The sequence below is a fragment of the Microcaecilia unicolor genome, chromosome 3, assembly GCF_901765095.1.
Source record: "Microcaecilia unicolor chromosome 3, aMicUni1.1, whole genome shotgun sequence".
Taxonomy (NCBI): domain Eukaryota; kingdom Metazoa; phylum Chordata; class Amphibia; order Gymnophiona; family Siphonopidae; genus Microcaecilia; species Microcaecilia unicolor.
Genome location: NC_044033.1, coordinates 93,839,140 through 93,862,051, shown reverse-complemented (window position 1 = coordinate 93,862,051; position 22,912 = coordinate 93,839,140).

The following is a 22,912-nucleotide window of genomic DNA, read 5'->3' as shown; positions in this document are numbered from 1 at the left end:
TACCAGCACCTTTTCCATTGTCTGCTAAAATTGACCCATGGTCCCCAAATTTTAATGAAGGAGCTCAGGCTCTACAAACCAATTCTGCCTTGTCATAGATTCTGTGACTGGTTGCAGGGGGCCTGGCTATTGTGGGGTGGGTCACTCAGTGATCACCCCAACCCTGAAGGGTGGCCTGGCATTTGAGGAGCAGCACTTTTTTCACTAGAAAAAACACACTGAATTTAACTACCTTTTACCTGCTACTGTCTAGCATTTCTACTATAGTGCTTAATCATGACTCAGAACTAAGCTGTTCTTGGTTGTCTTGGTGGGTAATTAGCACGCTTTCAAGGCAGTAAACTGAGGAAACACTTTAAAATCCAGAGCCAGCAGTCCTTTTGGAGCTTCCAATTCAGAGCAACATGAATTGGTGGTGGGTGCCAGTTCTGTGAGCCTTCCTTACAACTACTTAGGGATGTTTTGCCTACTTCATATCCCCTTCCCAACTTACATAGCCTAGTCCTTGGCTGGGAGGTATGCGCAAAGGACTCTTTCAAAAGCATGGCAGCATGGGCCCTAACTTTGTCCACTAGGTGTCACCCTTACACAAATGACTAGGATTCTTTTCTCTGAAGACCATGAATATTCTCTGCAGCATCTGAAAGTGACCTAAGGAATGAAAGATCTGAACCAGGAATTGAGGCCAGACCCGCTGCATAGTAGCACACAGCACTACCATTGAGTCAGTGGATTGCTCAGATTGGTAAGCCTTAAATTTAGGCAGTTCAGTGTGAAAATGCATGCTTATCAACACTTTGATATAGAGTTTGGTTCCCAAACCTGGTCCTGGAGGCACCCCAGCCAGTCAGGTTTTTGGGATATCCACAACAAATATTCATGAGATTCGCATGCACTGCCACCACAGCATGCAAATTTCTCTCATGAGTATTCATTGTGGATATCCCAAAAACCTGTGATAACTAGCATGACTCAACCACTCTTGACACACCTAGTACCAAAATGTATCAGTTGTTTCCTCATTGATTAGTGTGCAGCCAGTCAAGCGATGAATGTAAGATTCTTCAGGAAACATTTACTTATTCAGTTTACATGTTTTCACTTTTTTTACTGTTGGAAGCAGTTATGTCCTGTTAGGAACTGAGGTTTTGATGCCTCCTTTGGCCTTTGATTCTCTGTCAGTATCAGTCTAGGGTTACCATATGGCTCCAGAAAAAGGAGGACAGATTGAGCCAGTCTGGGTTTCAATGGAAGCAAAACCCGGACTGGGTCAATGTGTCCTCCTTTCTCTGGAGCCATATGGTAACCCTAGCCGAGACCTTTTTAACTATGGAAAGCTTGGCTTATCTCTGACATGGTAGCATAATGACAAATGGTATTTCTGTACAACACCAAGAAAATGTGTCCTACAATTACAAAATTGTCACAAACCCTCTGTCCTGTTTGAGTGTATTGCAGAACTCTTTGCTGCTGTTGTAGCCTAAGATACCGTTATTGCCATCAGAACACCATAACTATAGTACCTGTGAAGAAAATAACCTACATTTACAACATTCAATCCACTAGTTAGCTAATCTGTGAGCATTGCATACCAAAGATCATATGAGATTTGATACTGATACAGAATATTTTCCCTAAACACTGACTCAGTTTTTTAAATTTCCTTACTCAATGGTATCCTTCAAATCTGAGAATCAGTAGGGCCCCACAACAAGTTGAGGGCCTCAAATTTTTGGTGCAAGTACTATTTATCAATATAAGCAAGAGAGAGAAGCTGTAACCAGATATCTACCCTGTATGCTCGTTAGGTGAAATGTTTCAAGTTTTTGGTGAGGTAGGGACATAGATATACACTTCATCTTGTAATCAGGGAATCTTATGTTCACTGTAATTTCCCAGGAAAAACACTTGGTGGCATAGGCTTAACTATTTTTGAGGAATGGCCAAGTGATATACAAGAACCCTCTTTTGTTAGGTGCCTTGCACTGGTTCCTTTCTGCCTACCACCCACGTACATGTCCCTCAGTCTCATTTTTCTTCCATGCAGCAGGAAGGATGCATTTTGTATTCTCATAGTGCAATATCTCTTTCACAGTGCCTTCCCATTTGGATATTTTTCCTTTTCTAGCCTCTTATTCTTTTTCTTTTTCCAATTTCCCTTAATTTTTAATTGGTTATTTCAGCTCTTCAATTTTCCTTTATTTTTCACAAGCTGCTAGGACCGTATATGCCGGAGCACCAACCTCAATTTGAGCGCTTTCCCTTTTTCAGACACAGAGGGCACAGGTCCAACAGGAGAAACATTTTGACTCCTCGAAGGCTGGTACATACATTATTAGCACCAGAAGCATGGACCTGAAGGTCTCCATCTCTCTCAACATTGGGTGCTGAGAGCAGGCCCTGGGACCGGTCAGCATCTGACCCAGAACCAAGGAAACATATGGGTTCGTCGTCCTCGGGACTGAAGGATTGCCATGCTGAGCATCGAGAAAAGCCCAACAAGCACAAGCATTGGTGCTTATCAAGGTACTGGGGCATCGGCTTCGCCGGTACCCAAGAAGCACCGGCACTAGGAGGAGAGCTCCCCCCTCTTTAGAAGAGGTGCCGGTGTGCAAGTCTCCAGGCAGTCAGGTCTCCACTACCAGTTCAGTACCAATGCTTTCTTAGGCTACACATCTCCCAGATCCCCCCACCTATACCAATGCTGTCCTTTGAGCAGTTCCAAGCCATGCTCAGGAATGAGTTGGCACAGATGCTTCAGCTACATCAAGGGCATTTGCATCAGCTGGTCCATGCCTGTGCAAAAGGTCCTCAACACCGGCACTTTCAAAGGTACGTACTGTACAACATGTGGAGAGGAAGCTTCCCTGGAGTCAGAGGGTAGGGCTGTACCTCATTGCTCTTCAGGATGTGAACATGTTTCCACTGAGGCAAGGCAGACACAAACTCATTCAGCCAGGTCCGAGTATGGTGAAGAGTCTGAGTAGGGACTGTTTGTGGGACTCTAATGGGATACCCTTTGACCCCTCCCCACCTCGAGAGACATATCTCCAACTGAGGGGCTGATGCACTTATGTCCCCCGAAAGAGCTACGTGCTATTTCCATTCTGGTAAAAATTACCGAGGTGGAAATAGTGGGCGATTTCAGGAAAGAAATCCTATGCAAATGAGCTGCACGGAATTTTAGTTTGCAGCTCGGTAGGGCAGGCTGCTAGGGCATGTGCAGAGCAGCAGTCAATCTCTAAGTGTGGCTGCTCTGTGCATGCTCATTCAGCGTGTGCTACACACGGCTTTCATACACGTATGAAAGCCTGAGTGTAGCGTTTTTTTGTTGGTGTTTTTTTTTTTACTTTTTTATTTATATATTTTTTTTTTAATGTACATTCCCAACATAAATGTAATGGTAATATAATAATCACAAATTTTAGCAAGGTAATCCATTCCCCTTTAACTTTGTCCACAATTCACAGATCCAGATACTAAGCAAAAAGAATAACTAAGAGAGAGAAAATTGTTACATCATTGGAACATGAAGAGCACTACTAATCCCGCTAATCGACTTACTAGCATATTAACATTGGGGTGCAGCCAAAGGCACATTAACACTTTCTTTAGAATTAATGAATTGTAGCAATTTTTTTTTTTTTTTTGGGGGGGGGGGGGGGGGTCAAAGAAAACATAATTGTTTGTGTGTAGGGATACAAGGCACCTACAGGGAAATTTCAACTTAAACAATGCTCCTAAGTTGAGAACTCTTGTTTTATATACCAAGAATTCTCTTCTGTGTATCCTTTGCCAAGTCAGGAAAAATCTGAATCTTACACCCCCAAAAGCCTGCATTAGCATGATGAAAATAAGTCTGAAAAATATTATTCCTATCCATCTCTAAAGCAAAGGTAACCAATAGTGTGGTCTGTTCTGTCACCATCTCCAATGAACTTTATAAAAATTCAGTCAGATTTAATTCCGGAACAGTTTGAGGTTATCCATTAGATATTTTTGAAGTTCCTGTTATGTACTGAGTTCTAGCAATAGGCAGAAAGCCTTCTGCTGGTATTCCCAGTACTTCCACAAAGTATTTTTTTTAATATCTCTAAAGCTGGAATTTAACGGCGATTTAGGAAAATTTATAAACCTCAGATTGTTCCTGGGACTCTGGTTTTCAAGGTATTCAAGCTTATGTGCTTGAATATCCTTCTCCTTAATTTAGATGTAACATTTTGAAATTTAGTAACCTCCCCTTCCAGCACTGCTACCTTATTTGTTCTTGAAGATTTTCAGATAGATTCCGAGAAGATTGTTTAAGTTCCATTACTTCTCCCCGAAGGGAGTTAGAAATTGTTAGAAAAGTAGTGTTTAAACCTTGGATTGCATCCCAAAGCCATTCCAGCGTTACCACAGCCGGCCTTACCACTCCTCCATTTCCTTTGGGAGTATCACTTCGGGCTAAAGACGAGGGATACTGCTTCTCCATTGTTATTTTGCTCGGAGTTGAGGCGTAATGGGCCTTCCCCTCAACAAACGAGGGTTGCATTCCACCAATCACCTCCGTCTGTTGCTTCTCTGTCAGCGCCAAGACACTTCCAGGTCGCAGGGGGGCTGTGTTGGAGGGAGGACTCAACGACACTCCCTCTATGCTATGGTCCCCTCGGAGCGGGCGTCTGCTCTCTGAGCGCTCTCGCCTCGAAAGTCTCTAAGGTAGTCTGGCGCACAGCAGGACCTGTAGCTATGTTCGGGGAGGTAAGAGCCTTAGCTTTCCCCTTCCTTTTCTCCATGCTGTTATTCAGGGGAACAAAGGGAAATATCAATATGTGGGTATCAATAAATATATATATATATATATATATATATATATATATAATATCAATCGACCAGATAGGGAAACACCACTACCAGGACCATGTTCTGTCGTTTGGCCTTGCCTCCGCTCCCGGGGTTAACTCCCAAGAGTCTAGTGCTAGTAGTGGTGTATTCACACAGACTGGGAGTATGTGTTTCCCTATCTGGTCGATTGGCTGGTCAAGAGCACATTGCAGGAAGGGTGACAGTCAATGTGCCTAACTATTCGGGTGTTGGAGTTACTAGGGTTTGTCAAAAACTACCCCAAGTCCCACCTTCTTCTGGTCCAGTGACTGGATTACATAGGAGCTGTGCTCGATACATTGCAGGCTCGGGCTTTTCTCCCACAAGCGAAAGCAAACACTTTGACAGCACTAGCCTCAAAGGGCCCCAGCAGCAAGCAGGTCATGGTTGGGAAAATGTTAAGATTGATGGGCCATGTGGCCTCAACAGTGCATGTCACTCCCATGGTACAGCTCTATTTGAGAGCGGCCCAGTGGACCCCTAGCTTCCCAGTGGTCTCGTGGTTGGGAGTCTGGCAGAAGCAATCCAGATTCTGCCAGAGTTAACTCATGCCCTTCTCTGGTGGACAATTCAGTCGAATTTAACATTCTAAATTCCGCCGCCTCAGAAGGTGTTAAGATGTGTCCAACCTAGGATGGGGTGCTCATGTAGATGGGCTTCACACCCAGGGAACTTGGTCTGCTCATGAAACAGATCTTCATATCAACCTCCTCAAGCTGAGTGCCACTTGGAACACATTAAAGGCTTTCAGAGATCAGCTACAGAACCAAATTTATGATTGTTAGAAATTCTTGATATATCACCAGAATTGGACCAGTCAAGACTAAGTGATATACAGTTAAAATGCAAGGAAAAAGAAAAGAACTCCATTTATATAGGAAAGATAATCCAAACATCCTTAAATCTGAGAAAGAAAAGAAGGGGAGGGAAAATGTAAAAATAAATAAGGGACAATGATCACTGCAATTGTTTGCCTTCATTCTCAAGAAGCATTTAATACATTTCTTGATTAGCTTTCGAAGGTTGCCCTTCTTTGTCCAATCGGAAATAAGCAAATGTTGGTAGATGACAGTATATATAAGTGAAACATCAAAGCATTCCAGTGACAGTCTAACAGGATGGGGGTGGATGGGTGAGAGACAGGAAGAGGGACAGGTATCACCTATCCACCCCCATCCTGTTAGACTGTCACTGGAATGCTTTGATGTCTACCGTGCACCCTTGTCCTGGATCCGGAGGACCAAATCCCAGCGCCAGTTCCCGGTGCACATTTAAGCGACTTAACCATCTGGCCACTTTTTCAGCGCCGGTTCCAAGTGCACTGAAGAGACTTCCCGACTCTGCAGTCCAGCACAGATCTTCCAAGTCCCAGTGCTGCAGTCAGTACTCTGTCCTCTTTCCAGTGTCAGTTCCCTGTACATCCTTGTCCCAGCGCTGCAGTACTCTGTCCTCTTCGAGTGCTGAAGTGGGGATCCTGGAGTATCGAAGGGTTTTTTTTCTTTACTGCCGTACAGTAGTAAGGGATCCAAGAGGGTGGTAGCACAGGAAGGTGCTGGGGTTGACAGCACTGGATCTGGCACTCGATCAGTGTTGGTTGAGGATGGATGCCTGAGGTTTTGTTTGCTGTACTCTGTAACCCAGAGCTGAAGAGCTCTTTCCCTCTCTGCCAGGTCACCTACCACATAATGGTAAGGGGGGGGGGGGAGGGGTAGTGATTGCTGGTGATGTGTGCTTCTTTGCCCTGCTGCTTGCTGCCAATAGAAAAACTAAAGGAATTAAAAGGTACCAGGGGACTGGGGGAGTGGATTTAAGGGGCCCGAATTGGCTGGTGGGGGGGGGGGAGAGATGGCAGGAGCCTTGAGCTGGAGGGGTTTGGTTATCCTTGCTAGCCACATCACAGCTACGTGTCCCTTTTAAACAGCAGTAAGCACCCACTAGTGCTTACCACAGCTTAGTAAAAGGAGCCCTTGATGATTTATTTTAACTATAATTTTAATAATTAAGGGGTTTACATTTATCGTATTTTTAAAGTGATTTTAAATTTTTTAAGTTTTTAACACACAATTTGAACTAGTTTTATCACACTTTTAATATAAGAAAACAATTTTTACTGCTAAAAGCCTGATTATCTTTATTCTAAAAGTTATATACCAAGTACTTTTACAACAATTACAGAACTTTAACATCCATTCTCTTTATTTAGCTTTAGGTTCTCTCTTCCTTTTTTAGAGAAGGAAGGAAGAAGGTAACTTTTTATGTGCTTACTCACTTTTCTTTCAAGAAACCTTACCTGAGGTAAATCTTGGCCATTGTGACACCTGTTTTAACAAACCTAGTAAATGTAAGGTAAGGTCTTGGAAGGTGGATTCCTTACATTAATAATTTGTAACATTCCTATTACCCTTTCTTCCTACCCTTTCTTTTCTGAATAAATTCTAGCCTGGTCTTATTATATTCCAGTCTAGAGGCTGACTGAAACTGTCTAAACACTTCCAGCCAAAACTTATCACCTGGTTTTGGCTGAAGCCAAAACCGAAAACTGAAGATTGGTTCAAAACCAACGAGGTCCACTGGGGATTGTCAGAATGTGTAGCTGGGCAGCCCTGTACTAAACTCACAGGACATTACCCTCCATTTCAGGAACTGCAAGCACAGGCTGCCAACTGGGAGAGTCATTTGAACACAGACTTCTCAACTAGTCGGACATGTTTAGGTTCCCAAGTCAATGCAGAGTTAGTTAAATATCCTGTGAGACAGGAGCCTTGTGAGAACTTTTTTTTTTTTTTTTTAAATCTTTTATCAGCTTTTATGCTTACCCAAAGTGTGAATAAGAGAAAGTAGCACTTAAGATGTTTCCCATTTTATATTTAGTTATAAAACTGATTAGGGACAAGCATGATATAGGGCCCTGTTTACTAAGCTGTGGTGTAGGCATGCTAGCGTTTTTAGTGCATGTTAAAAATTAGTGTGCGCTAAAGCTAGAGAGACCCATATATTCCTATTGGTGTCTCTACGGTTAGCGTGTGCTAAAAACACTAGCATACCTTAGTAAACAGGGCCTGTTGATTTTTACTAAAATAGGGTAAAGAAGTCCAGACACTGGTCTACACCATGGACATTATACTAGCCTGATGCACAACCCAAATAAAAAAGGCCATTGATTTTACTTAATCTGAGGACTATATGCTTGGAAAAATTACAAGAGAGTAATACACTTATCAATTTATTTTCTAATATATAAACTTCATTTCATTGTAATATTTCCATACTACCACTAAGTGAAGAAGTACTGGTACTTGAAAGCAATCACTGTGCCTTTCTCATAAAATCTGGCTTCTGCACACCACAAATTTGATTAAAACATTGCATCTTCATCATACCCAACAGTGCCTGGAAATTGTATGGAATCACACAAATAGTATCCAAGCCAGAATATATGCAATAATTTAAATAATGAAAGACCATATTTTACGTCCATGCAAAATAGTCTCTGCACTAATGGACCTCAGCCAATGACAACTGAAGCTAAAAGCCACAATGGCTGATTTTGCACCACATTTAGGGACAGCTGATGTCATACTTCCACAGGGAGACTTTATTTTCATGTTCCAGCCCTTTGGAATTCCCTCACTCCCTCCATTTAGAGAGATCATATTCCTTTTGTAGGTCATCATTAAAGACCCATCTTTTTAATCTAGCTTTTGATAACTGAAGCTCTTTTGTGTCTGCGTCTGATCCTGCCTCGAGTTTGATCCACTTCCTAAGATTTTAATGCTAGTCTTATCGTTGTGTGATTGGTCTGTCCTGTCAAATAATGGAGTTCCTTTCTAATTTTGAATCTGCTTTGACTCAGTGCAAATGAAGTGGTATAGTAAGTTATTCAAACAATAAATGATAATACCCCCAAATTTACAGACTTAAATTCTTTCAAAAGCACTCTATTTTCCAAATAAACTACTATGCAAGATCATAACTGCATTACACACAAAAATGCAAATAGAATTCCCATCTTCCCTCCCCCCCCCCCCCCCCCCAACACACACAAAATCTCTGGTGGTGTATTCAGGGCAGGAGTGATCCCGAGTCACTTTTGCCTGTGTCAGTTCTAATCTCAAAATGCCTGCCATGACTTCTTGTGGCAGTCTCACGAGATTGCCATTAGAGGTCATGGCAGTGATTTTGAGAGCAGAACCGGCATGGGCAGGAGCGAATGGGGATCACTCCTGCCCTGACTATAGCAACCACCAGGGATTGTAACATTGGCCTCGGTTGGGGGGGGGGGGGGCACCTAAAGCTGTGCAGGAGGGAGAGGCAGCTCCTGTTCGGAGGGAAGGAAGGAGACACAGGAAAAAGCACACATGTTCAGCTTTCACCAGAAACACATGGTAAGTTTCAGCTGAAACAGAAACCATGATCGTATTCTTTTGGCCAAAACCGGGCAGAAAAAGGATTTTGGGCCAGTTTCAGCACCATAACAAATTCAGCTGTCTTCTATCCTCCGTCATATTTCTCTGTGAACTATGTCTCAGTAACTGCCACTGAACCCAAGTTAGCCTCTTCTATCACAGCCTCTAGATCCAGAACCTTATTTCCCATATTGTAGACATAAGTATACCAGGTGGCGTAGCCAGACCTCGCGGTGGGAGGGGTCCAGAGTCTGAGGTGGGGGGGCACATTTTAGTCTGCTGCCCCACTGCCTCGCCCTCACCACCACCTTGCCACTCCCCCTCACCTCCTTGTTGCTCCCCCTTACCTCCTCACTACTCCCCCCCCCCCCTGCAAAAACAAATATCTTTGCTGGCAAGGGTCCCCAACCCCTGCCAGCTGAAGCCTTCTTCAGCGCCAGTCTCCGACACAGCCACGTTCGCTGCCCTGCTCTTTCTTCTTGCTGACGTCCTCCTGCGCACGCTCCTTTACGTGAAACTGAGAGTTTCACTTAAAGGAGCGTGCACAGGAGAATGTCAGCAAGAAGAAAGAGCAGGGAAGCGAACGCGGCTGCGCCGAGACCGGTGCTGAAGAAGGCTTTGGCTGGCGGGGATTGGGGACCCCCTGCCAGCAAAACCTAGGGGGCTCCCATGGCCCCACCTAGCTACGCCCCTGTATACATAGCTTTCCAGATGTTGCCCTTTTTCCTCACTTCTATATAAGTATTATTTATTTATTTGTTTTAACTTAAGGGCTTTTACTAACTTGGGACCTTTGATTACCCGCTCACAATGATCCAAGTTTTAAAGCCTAGGTTGGTCAGTCTGCTGCAGAAGACACTTTGTACCTTTTTAATAGCTGGATACCATCTCTGCTCAGCAGCCTTTGGAAAATTATTACATGGTCCAGGAAGCTAAGAGACTCTCCAGTACTATCTGCACAGCCATACATTCATCTCCAGGACCCAAGCCTCTTTCCTTAAGCTTTTATCCTTGACAGAGATGACAGATGAGAACACTATCTGTGCACCCTCTCTCCCAGCACCATGAAGTCACTTTTTATATGTTCTATGGCAGGGGTGTCCGACTTTTGCCCTTGCCAGGTTGTGTTCTCAGAATTTCCACTATGAATATGCATGAGATCTATTTGCATACAATGGAGGCAGTGCACGCAAATAGATCTCATGCATATTCATTGGGAAATCCCAAAAAACAGACTGGCTCGAGGACCAAGAATGACCACCTCTGTTCTACTACTACTATTTAACATTTCTAGAGCGCTACTAGGGTTACGCAGCACTGTACAAATTAATAACTAAGGACGGTCCCTGCTCAGAAGAGTTTACAATCTAAAGGACGAAATGTCAAGTTGGGGTAGTCTAGATTTCCTGAGTAGAGGTGTTGTGATTAGGTGCCGAAAGCGACATTGAAGAGGTGGGCTTTGAGCAATGATTTGAAGATGGGTAGGGAGGGGGCCTGGCGTATGGGCTCCGGGAGTTTGTTCCAAGCATGGGGTGAGGCGAGGCAGAAAGGGCGGAGCCTAGAGTTGGCGGTGGTGGAGAAGGGTACTGAAAGGAAGGATTTGTCTTGAGAGCGGAGGTTACGGGTAGGGATGTAAGGGGAGATGAGGGTAGAGAGGTAAGGAGGGGCTGCAGATCGAGTGCATTTGTAGGTTAGTAGGAGAAGCTTGAACTGTATGCGGTATCTGATCGGAAGCCAGTGAAGTGACTTGAGGAGAGGGGTGGTATGAGTATATCGGTCAAGGTGGAAGATAAGACGTGCGGCAGAGTTCTGGATGGACTGAAGGGGGGATAGGTGGCTAAGTGGGAGGCCGGTGAGGAGTAGGTTGCAGTAGTCAAGGCGAGAGGTAATGAGAGAGTGGATGAGAGTTTGGGTGGTGTGCTCAGAGAGGAAGGGGCAAATTTTGCTAATGTTGTAGAGGAAGAAGTGACAGGTCTTGGCTATCTGCTGGATATGCGCAGAGGAGGAGTCGAAGATGACACCGAGGTTGCGGGCAGATGAGACGGGGATGATGAGGGTGTTATCAACTGAGATAGAGAGTGAAGGGAGAGGTGAAGTGGGTTTGGGTGGGAAAACAATAAGTTCAGTCTTGGCCATGTTCAGTTTCAGGTGGCGGTTGGACATCCAGGCAGCAATGTCGGATAAGCAGGCCGATACTTTGGCCTGGGTTTCCACAGTGATGTCTGGTGTGGAGAGATACAGCTGGGTGTCGTCAGCATAAAGATGATAGTGGAAACCATGAGATGAGATCAGGGAGCCTAAGGAAGAGATGTAGATTGAAAAAAGGAGGGGCCCAAGGACAGATCCCTGAGGAACTCCAACAGAGAGCGGGATAGGGGAGGAGGACATAAGTACATAAGTAATGCCATACTGGGAAAAGACCAAGGGTCCATCGAGCCCAGCATCTTGTCCACGACAGCAGCCAATCCAGGCCAAGGGCACCTGGCAAGCTTCCCAAACGTACAAACATTCTATACATGTTATTCCTGGGATTTTGGATTTTTCCAAGTCCGTTTAGTAGCGGTTTATGGACTTGTCCTTTAGGAAACTGTCCAACCCCTTTTTAAACTCTGCTAAGCTAACCACCTTCACCACATTTTCCGGCAATGAATTCCAGAGTTTAATTACACGTTGGGTGAAGAAAAATTTTCTCCGATTTGTTTTAAATTTACTACACTGTAGTTTAATCGCATGCCCCCTAGTCCTAGTATTTTTGGAAAGCGTGAACAGACGCTTCACATCCACCTGTTCCACTCTACTCATTATTTTATATACCTCTATCATGTCTCCCCTCAGCCGTCTCTTCTCCAAGCTGAATAGCCCTAGCCTCCTTAGTCTTTCTTCATAGGGAAGTCGTCCCATCCCCGCTATCATTTTAGTTGCCCTTCGCTGCACCTTTTCCAATTCTACTATATCTTTCTTGAGATGCGGCGACCAGAATTGAACACAATACTCAAGGTGCGGTCGCACCATGGAGCGATACAACGGCATTATAACATCCTCAAACCTGTTTTCCATACCTTTCCTAATAAAACCCAACATTCTATTCGCTTTCCTAGCCGCAGCAGCACACTGAGCAGAAGGTTTCAGTGTGTTATTGACGACGACACCCAGATCCCTTTCTTGGTCCGTAACTCCTAACGTGGAACCTTGCATGACGTAGCTATAATTCGGGTTCTTTTTTTCCACATGCATCACCTTGCAGTTGCTCACATTAAACGTCATCTGCCATTTAGCCGCCCAGTCTCCCAGTCTTGTAAGGTCCTCTTGTAATTTTTCACAATCCTGTCGTGAGTTAACGACTTTGAATAACTTTGTGTCATCATCAAATTTAATTACCTTGCTAGTTACTCCCATCTCTAAATCATTTATAAATATATTAAAAAGCGGTGGTCCTAGCACAGACCCCTGAGGAACCCCACTAACTACCCTTCTCCATTGTGAATACTGCCCATTTAACCCCACTCTCTGTTTCCTATCCTTCAACCAGTTTTTAATCCACAATAGGACATTTCCTCCTATCCCATGACCCTCCAATTTCCTCTGTAGCCTTTCATGAGGTACCTTGTCAAACGCCTTTTGAAAATCCAGATACACAATATCAACCGGCTCCCCTTTGTCCACATGTTTGTTTACTCCTTCAAAGAATTGAAGTAAATTGGTCAGGCAAGATTTCCCCACACAAAAGCCGTGCTGACTCGAACCATGAGAGTGTACTCTGAAGGTACGATGGGAGAGATAAGAGGAGAACCAGGAGAGGACAGAGCCCTGGAACCCAAAGGAGGACAGTGTGTCAAGAAGTACGTTGTGATTGACAGTGTCAAAAGCGGCGGATAGGTCAAGGAAGATGAGGCTGGAGTAGTGACCTTTGGATTTAGCAAGGAACAAGTCATTGCAGACTTTAGATAGAGCCGTTTCTGTCGAGTGTAGGGGGCGAAAGCCGGATTGAAGCAGATCAAGGATGGCATGAGAGGAGAGAAAATCAATGCAGTGGCTGTGAATGGCGCGTTCAAGTATCTTGGAGAGGAAGGGTAGGAGGGAAATGGGGCGGTAGTTGGAGGGACAGGTAGGGTCAAGAGATTGGTTTTTGAGGAGTGGTGTGACCATAGCATGCTTGAAGGTGTCTGGGACAGTTGCAGTGGAGAGAGAGAGGTTGAGGATATGACAGATGGTGGGGGTGATAGTAGGAGCGACGGTGCTAAGTAGGTTGGTGGGGATGGGGTCTGAGGAACAGGTGGTGGATTTCGAGGAGGAGAGGAGATGGGCGGTTTCCTCTTTGGTGATATCAGTAAAAGAGGAGAAGGAGGCCTGGGTTGGTTGGTTGAGAGAGTGGGTTATAGGATGAAGAGGAGGAGAAGGTTTGGTGGTGAATTTGAGGTTGATCTTCTGGACCTTGTCACGGAAGTAGTCGGCCAGAGATTGAGGAGAGAGTGAGGGGGGGGGGGTGGGAACAGAGGGCACTTTGAGGAGGGAGTTGAGGGTGGCGAAGAGACGACGAGTGTTAGAGCTGAGGGAATTAGTCATTCATGCTAACAAGAATGAGTACCATCTGTTGATGTCAATGTGTCACTTATACCATGATATCCCTTCACTGGGTCACCTGTGGTTTACAAAAGAGAGTGAATTACATAAAAACGCAAATCACCGAAAATTACATACAAATTAAAATAACATTAATTTTGAAACAAAAAGGTTTTCAGTTTCCTTCAATATATTAAAAGGGTATTCTCCAACCTTTTAAAAGGGGGTCGATCATAACTGCTTCATGAGTCTTGTGACTGACTGAATAAATAGATCAATAAATAGAATAAATAGAGAAAAAGGAAACCGATATGGTTCTCCAAACAAGCGGCTGAGAAAATAAAGGCTAAAGAGTTGGCGTTCCAGAAATACACAAAAACTCAAGAACAGGAACACTGGGAGGAATACCGGATGAAACTGAAAGAAGCCAAGAGAGAGATACGTCTGGCGCAAGCGGAAGAACAAATGGCTAGAAATGTAAGGAGGGGTGACAAAAATTTCTTCAGGTATATTAGTGAAAGGAGAATGACTAAAAAGGGAATTGTGAGACTAAAAGTTACTGCAAACCGCTATGTAGATAGTGATGAAGAAAAAGCAAATTTACTAAATAGATACTTCTGTTCTGTTTTCACAAAAGAAAATCCTGGAACAGGACCGCGATGGACTGGAAAAAGTACAAATGAAAATGGAGCGGATACAGCATCATTTACAGATGAGAGTGTGTATGAACAACTTTTAAAGCTAAAGGTGGACAAAGCCATGGGACTGGACGGGATCCACCCCAGGATATTGAGGGAGCTCAGAGAGGTTCTGGCGGGTCCTCTTAAAGATTTGTTTAATAAATCCTTAGAGACGGGAGAGGTTCCGAGGGATTGGAGGACGGCGGAGGTGGTCCCTCTCACAAAAGTGGTGATAGGGAAGAAGCTGGAAACTACAGGCCGGTAAGCCTCACTTTGGTTATTGGAAAAGTAATGGAAGCCATGCTGAAGGAAAGGATAGTGAATTTCCTGGAAGCCAATAAGTTGCAAGATCCGAGACAACATGGTTTTACCAAAGGGAAATCATGCCAAACGAATCTCATTGAGTTCTTTGATTGGGTGACTGGAGAATTGAATCAGGGACGAGCTATGGACGTAGTCTACTTAGATTTCAGCAAAGCTTTTGACACGGTTCCCCAAAGAAGGCTTTTAAATAAACTGGATGGGCTGCAGATAGGACCCAAAGTGGTGAACTGGATTAGGAACTGGTTGATGGACAGACGTCAGAGGGTGATGGTGAATGGAGTTCGCTCGGAGGAGGGAAAGGTGAGTAGTGGAGTGCCTCAAGGATCGGTGCTGGGGCCGATTCTGTTCAATATATTTGTGAATGACCTTGCCGAAGGGTTAGAAGGTAAAGTTTGCCTATTTGCGGATGATACTAAGATCTGTAACAGAGTGGACACCCTGGAGGGAGTGGAAAACATGAAAAAGGATCTGAAGAAGCTAGAAGAATGGTCTAAGGTTTGGCAATTAAAATTATCCTGAAGGGATAATTATACCCCAGTAGTGAAGAATCATATTTGGGAATTAAAATTCAATGCCAAGAAATGCAAAGTGATGCACTTAGGGAATAGAAATCCACGGGAGACGTATGTGTTAGGCGGCGAGAGTCTGATAGGTACAGACGGGGAGAGGGATCTTTTGCGTGATAGTATCTGAGGATTTGAAGGCGACGAAACAGTGTGACAAGGCGGTGGCCATAGCTAGAAGATTGCTAGGCTGTATAGAGAGAGGTGTGACCAGCAGAAGAAAGGAAGTGTTGATGCCCCTGTATAAGTCGTTGGTGAGGCCCCATCTGGAGTATTGTGTTCAGTTTTGGAGGCCTTATCTTGCTAAGGATGTAAAAAGAATCAAAGCGGTGCAAAGAAAAGCTATGAGAATGGTATAGGATTTGCGTTACAAGACGTATGAGGAGAGACTTGCTGACCTGAACATGTATACCCTGGAGGAAAGGAGAAACAGGGGTGATATGATACAGACATTCAAATATTTGAAAGGTATTAATCCGCAAACGAACCTTTTCCGGAGATACGAAGTTGGTAGAACGAGAGGACATGAAACGAGATTGAAGGGGGGCAGACTCAAGAAAAATGTCAGGAAGTATTTTTTCACGGAGAGAGTGGTGGAGATGAAAACGGTAACGGAATTCAAACATGCATGGGATAAACATAAAGGAATCCTGTTCAGAAGAAATGGATCCTCAGGAGCTTAGCCGAGATTGGATAACAGAGCTGGTGGTTGGGAGGCGGGGATAGTGCCGGGCAGACTTATACGGTCTGTGCCAGAGCCAATGGTGTGAGGCGGGGATAGTGCTGGGCAGACTTGTACGGTCTGTGCCCTGAAAAAGACAGGTACAAATCAAGGTAAGGTATACACAAAAAAGTGGCACATTTCTTGGGCAGACTGGATGGACCGTGCAGGTCTCTTTCTGCCGTCATCTACTATGTTACTATATGGAAACCACGGGCATAGCCAGACACCCAATTTTGGGTGGGCATGACACCCCCTCACCCAGTACCTTTAATCCTTCGGGTCTTCACCAGCAGTGAGCAGCAGCTCATCCCCCTTGCTCGTGCCGGCTCTGAGCCTTCCTTCTGAGACAACTTTCTGGTCCTGTGAACAGGTAGTTTTGTCAGAGGGAAGGCTCAGGCCAGAGAGAACAGGGGGAGCATGTTGCTGCTTGCTGCCAGTGAAGAGCTAAAGGATTTAGGTACCGAGGGAGTGGAGTTGAGTGACCCTCCTCCCCCACATAATCACGTAGGGGGAGAGATGCTGAAAGTCTTCAGCTGGCAGGGCTTGGAGATCCCTGACAGCCACATTGCTGCTAGGTAGGCCTAATCCAAATTGGGTGAGCCTGTGCCCACCCAGGTCCACCTGTGGCTATGCCACTGATGCCAACTTTGCCTTAAGGAGGAATTTCACATTTTTTTCTATAAATTTCTCATCCCTCTTTCATGTCCAGTTTTACCTATCCATAAAGTTATCCTAAGTTTGTCAGCTGTCTCTCAGTGGGGTAACTTTTTTCCCGTTTAAGTTTCCACTGGAGAGATGGGAGAGAATGTGAGAGAAAAAAATCTAATGCTGAAATTTTACAATGCATATTAACACTTACGTAACGTACTCCTTTTTTGTCAAATTAATTTGGTAGTATTGTGTATCAGTAGCAAGAAGAGATCTAAAGTGGAAATCCCCAAAGATCATAGCTGCTCCTTCAGAAATATATTTAATGAGCTTACTGGCCTGAAATAGAAGGCATAGTTCCTGCTGATGCCTTATAAATAACTGGGGCGTATACTCTTCTTTAAACCCCAATTATTTTTCATGTGCATACTTGCATCTGTCTGTCAATCTCTTATTTCAAAGCTTCCTAACCAATATTTAGGCACCTAGCCTATGTTCCCATGCTGGCAGTACAGCAATCCTACCTTTCAGTACACAAGTCTGGGCAGTGGATGAAGTCCTCTACTTTTGTGCTTCAGATGCACATGCTTTTCTCTGAAGTCCTTATTCATCAGTAAAGCTTATGATGAGTAGTTTATCCTTTTCTTTTTTTTTTTTTTGTAGGAAACATACTTAAAGGGAAAGGGGGTGTGATTTGATATACTGCATTCCGTGGTTACAATCCAAGTGGTTTACATACATTATATACAAATACTTGGGACAATAGAGGGTTAAGTGACTTGCCCAGAATCACAAGGGGCTGCAATGGGAATTGAACCCAGTTCCCCTGGTTCTCAGGCCACTACATTTAAACATTAGGCTACTCCCCCACTTAGTGTAACCACTGGAGAAAGCTTATAAGCAGATAAAATTGACAAAGTGCTGATATCTTACATTAATTTGAGGTATGCGTGTCCATTTCATCAGTTGTGTGAGTGCAGATATTTGGATTGGACCCTTGGTTTTATCCCACTAGTTGTTTCAGAAATGCCATAAATAAAATGTCTCTTCTGTTAGGAAGAGGAATTACTGAATACGTGATGAACAGCCACTTAACCTTCCATTGCCCCAGATACAAAACTTAAGATTGTGAGCTCATTAGGGACAGAGAAAGTACCTGCATATAATATGTAAACCGCTTTGGTTGTACCACAAAGGTGGTATGTCAAAAACATGACCCTTAACAGCCTGCTAAAGGTACACAAAGTGATGGGGGCCAGATGGGATATATTCAAGGATATTGAAGGATCTTTGGTGGTTCTGCTGTATGACCTTTTGGGAAGTTCTGATGGCTCCCCTATCTGACTTTTTCAAAGCTTCTTTAGAATTGGGAGTAGTCCCGGAGGACTGGAGAAGAGTGGATGTGGTTCTTCTGCACAAAAATGGAAGGAGGATTGGAAACTACAGGCCGTTAATGTGAGCTATTTAGCATATAAATTAGTGAATATGTTTCTAAAATGGAGAACAGTTTGATTTCTGGATTCCAGTGGAGTGCAGGAACTAAGGCAGCATGATTTTACTAGAAGCAGATCCGATTAATTTCTTTGACTAGGTGACCAGAGATTTGGATCGAGGAAGTCCAAAAGACACAGTGTACTTAGATTTTAGCAAAGTTTTTGGCACGTTCCACATAGAACTTATAAATAAACTGAGTGCCCTCGGTATGTGTCCTAAAGTGACTTATTTGCTTAGGAACTGGTTGAGTGGAAGGCGACAAAGGGTAGTAAAAAAAAGCTGACTTTTCGGAGGAAAGGGGTATTACCAGAGGTGTGTCACAGGGCTCAGTTCTTGGTCCAGTTCTTTTTAACATTTTTCTAAGTGATATTGAGAGAGTGCTGTCTGATGAGGTTTGCCTTTTTGCAGATGATATCAAAATCTACAATGATGTAGACACCCTAGGTAGTGTGGATAATATGAGGCTTTCGGAAACCGTTCCCATTCTCACAGATCCAAGGACTTCCTGCTGAGGTAATCTGCCTGTACCTTCAGCATTCCCACAATATGAAATTAGGGCTGTAATTATTGCCCAAACTGTAGGTCAGCAGATGAATGGTATTCAAAAGGCATTGTTTTGCTTGCCTACTGAAAAGGGCAAGAGTTTTCTAGTGGAGGAGTAGCCTGATGGTTAGTTCAGTGGGCTGAAAACCCAGAGAACTTGGTTTGATTCCCACTATAGCTCCTCTGACCCTGGGCAAGTCAGTTAACCCTCCATTATCCTACATGCAAAATCTTAGATCATGAGCCTACTAGGAAAGGAGAAAGTACCTGTATGTAATACGTAAACCACTTTGGTTGTACCACAGAAAGATGGTATATCAAATGCATGACCCCATACTTCAAAAAGCTGCTGCATTTTGTAGGGTATCTAGGCACTTTTGATAGGTATTAGACCAAGCTGCGTGGACTATAGTGCCATAGTCCATGTGGGAAATCAATAAAGCCTGAAGCAGGGAATGTAATATCTCATCAGTCCTTAATGGCTTTACTTAGGACAAAAAAAACCTTTCTTCACAACCTCAGAGATTGTTTAGAAAAGTCAACTTATAATCTATTAAGACCCCTAAATACTTGGAGTCCACCAAAGTTACTGGGGAGCTGAATAAAACTGGTATCGTATCAGAGTGGCACACATGTCCTATGATCCAACACACAGTTTTTATCTTCAGCACTAACTGGTGTCTTACAAGCCAATCTGATATTAGCTGAAGGCAACTTTGTAAAGATCCAGTAGAATAATTGCAATAATTGATTGAGATGTTCATCACTATAAATAAGGGTGTTATCCCAGCTCTGGAAGGCCATGCTCTGGTTCTGAGGAGAAAGTGACCCTTTTGCTCCTTCATGATACAGTCCCACAGATTCCCTCACTGGCTTTCTGCTTCTGATATACCTGAAAAAGTGGTTACTGTGAGTTTTTGCCTCTGCTGCAAGTTTCTCTTCATATTCTTTTTTAACTTTCTTCAGTGCTTTCCATTTAACTTGACAGTGCTTATGTTGCTTCTTTCCTTCATTCGGGTCCTTTTTCCATTCTCTTGAAGGATGTTCTTTTGGCTCTAATAGCCTCTTTCACTTCACCTTTTAACCATGCTGGTCCTGGATTATCCTTCTCCACCTAGAGAGGCTGCAATGGCTCCTTTGCACAATGTACTGTCTAGCTTGGTTGATGCACTCCCTCCGGAGCAGGCTGAGCCTTTTCACCAGGTGGTCAGGAAGCAGAAGGCATGTCGAAAATTCCTGGCCAGGGGTACATTCAACACTTTTGATGTAACATCCAGGATCACTGCCCAAGGTATAGTGATGCGCAGACTCTCATGGCTGCGTGTCTCTGACCTGGATCTTTCAGTCCAGCAGCTGATGGCGGATGTTCCATGCCGGGGGGATAACTTTTTTGGTGAGAAAGTAGAGGATCTAGTTGACCAGCTCAAGAAGCACAATGATGCTATGGATTCTCTCTCCCGCCAGGTGTCTTCTGCTTCTACCTCCTCATCTAGGAGGTTTTTTTTTGGAGGGAAGAGGAGTGCTCCCTATTCCTATCCTAGGCGCAGGTACAATCCTGCTTCTCGGCAGCCTGCCCAGGCTTAGTCCCAGTGCGCTCGTTCTCGTCAACAGCGTGCGCCTAAGGCCACCGTGGCTCCCCAGCAAAAGCAAGGGACGGGCTTTTGACTGGCTTTAGTTCAGCATAGCCTCGGTAAACGTGTCCATACCGGATGACTTGCCGGTTGGGGGGAGGTTAATATTTTTTCACCAAAGATGGCCTCTTATAACTTCTGACCGCTGGGTTCTTCAAATTGTCCGGTTAGGATACACCCTCAATCTGGAATCCAAGTCTCCAAATTGCCCACCGGGAGTTCAGTCCTACAGCTCCCAGCACAAGCAGGTACTTGCAGAGGAACTCTCCGCCCTTCTACAGGCCCAAGCGATCAAACCCATTCCACCAAGGGAAGAAGGGCTGGGATTCTATTCCAGGTACTTCCTTGTGCAAAAGAAAAAAGGGGGGGGGGGGGATGCGTCCCATCCTAGACCCAGTGCTTTTTTCGTGCTGGTACGCGGCGGTACGGCATTCTGGCACCTCTTTTGTGCGGTCCAGCTCACCTGCCCGCACCCTTCCATTCGTCGTGCACATGGCCGTACTCCCTGGGTTGCAAAACTTTTGTGCACCTGGCCGTACTCCCTGGGTTGCAAAACTTTTTTGTTTACCTGAAGTTGCGGCGAACCAGCAGTAGCTCGCCTCCTCTTCACTCGCTTCCCTTCCCTCTCAGCACGTCCCACCCTCGCAGAAAGGAAATTACATCAGAGGAGGGCGGGACATGCTGAGAGGGAAGCAAAGCGAGCAATGAGGAGGCAAGCTACTGCTGGTTCGCCACGACTTCGGGTAAACAAAAGTTTTGCAACCCAGGGAGTACGGTCAGGTGCACGAATGGAAGGGTGCGTGCCGGGAAGGGTGTTTCGAATATGTCCAATTTGAGAATTTAAATATGCTGTCTTATTTTGCACTGGGTATACTGGAGCTGTAACAGCTTACAGAAATTATTTATAATGAAAAAAAAACACAAGTTATTTTTTTTCTCCTATAATATATTTTCAATGATGTCTGTTTATATGCACCATGTTACTCCGATTTTTAAGAAGGGTTCCAGAGGAGATCCGGGAAATTATAGACCGGTGAGTCTGACGTCGGTGCCGGGCAAGATGGTGGAGGCTATTATTAAGAATAAAATTGCAGAGCATATACAAAAACATGGACTGATGAGACAAAGTCAGCACGGATTTAGTGAAGGGAAGTCTTGCCTCACCAATCTAATGCATTTTTTTGAGGGGGTAAGCAAACATGTGGACAATGGGGAGCCGGTTGATATTGTATATCTGGATTTTCAGAAGGCGTTTGACAAAGTGCCGCACGAAAGACTCCTGAAGAAATTGCAGAGTCTTGGAATCGGAGGTAGGGTATTATTATGGATTAAGAACTGGTTGAAAGATAGGAAGCAGAGAGTAGGATTGCGTGGCCAGTATTCTCAGTGGAGGAGGGTAGTTAGTGGGGTCCCGCAGGGGTCTGTGCTGGGTCCGTTGCTTTTTAATGTATTTATAAATGACCTAGAGATGGGAATAACTAGTGAGGTAATTAAATTCGCCGATGACACAAAATTATTCAGGGTCGTCAAGTCGCAGGAGGAATGTGAACGATTACAGGAGGACCTTGCGAGACTGGGAGAATGGGCGTGCAAGTGGCAGATGAAGTTCAATGTTGACAAGTGCAAAGTGATGCATGTGGGTAAGAGGAACCCGAATTATAGCTACGTCTTGCAAGGTTCCGCGTTAGGAGTTACGGATCAAGAAAGGGATCTGGGTGTCGTCGTCGATGATACGCTGAAACCTTCTGCTCAGTGTGCTGCTGCGGCTAGGAAAGCGAATAGAATGTTGGGTGTTATTAGGAAGGGTATGGAGTCCAGGTGTGCGGATGTTATAATGCCGTTGTATCGCTCCATGGTGCGACCACACCTGGAGTATTGTGTTCAGTACTGGTCTCCGTATCTCAAAAAAGATATAGTAGAATTGGAAAAGGTACAGCGAAGGGCGACGAAAATGATAGTGGGGATGGGACGACTTTCCTATGAAGAGAGGCTGAGAAGGCTAGGGCTTTTCAGCTTGGAGAAGAGACGGCTGAGGGGAGATATGATAGAAGTGTATAAAATAATGAGTGGAATGGATCGGGTGGATGTGAAGCGACTGTTCACGCTATCCAAAATACTAGGACTAGAGGGCATGAGTTGAAGCTACAGTGTGGTAAATTTAAAACGAATCGGAGAAAATTTTTCTTCACCCAACGTGTAATTAGACTCTGGAATTCGTTGCCGGAGAACGTGGTACGGGCGGTTAGCTTGACGGAGTTTAAAAAGGGGTTAGATAGATTCCTAAAGGACAAGTCCATAGACCGCTATTAAATGGACTTGGAAAAATTCCGCATTTTTAGGTATAACTTGTCTGGAATGTTTTTACGTTTGGGGAGCGTGCCAGGTGCCCTTGACCTGGATTGGCCACTGTCGGTGACAGGATGCTGGGCTAGATGGACCTTTGGTCTTTCCCAGTATGGCACTACTTATGTACTTA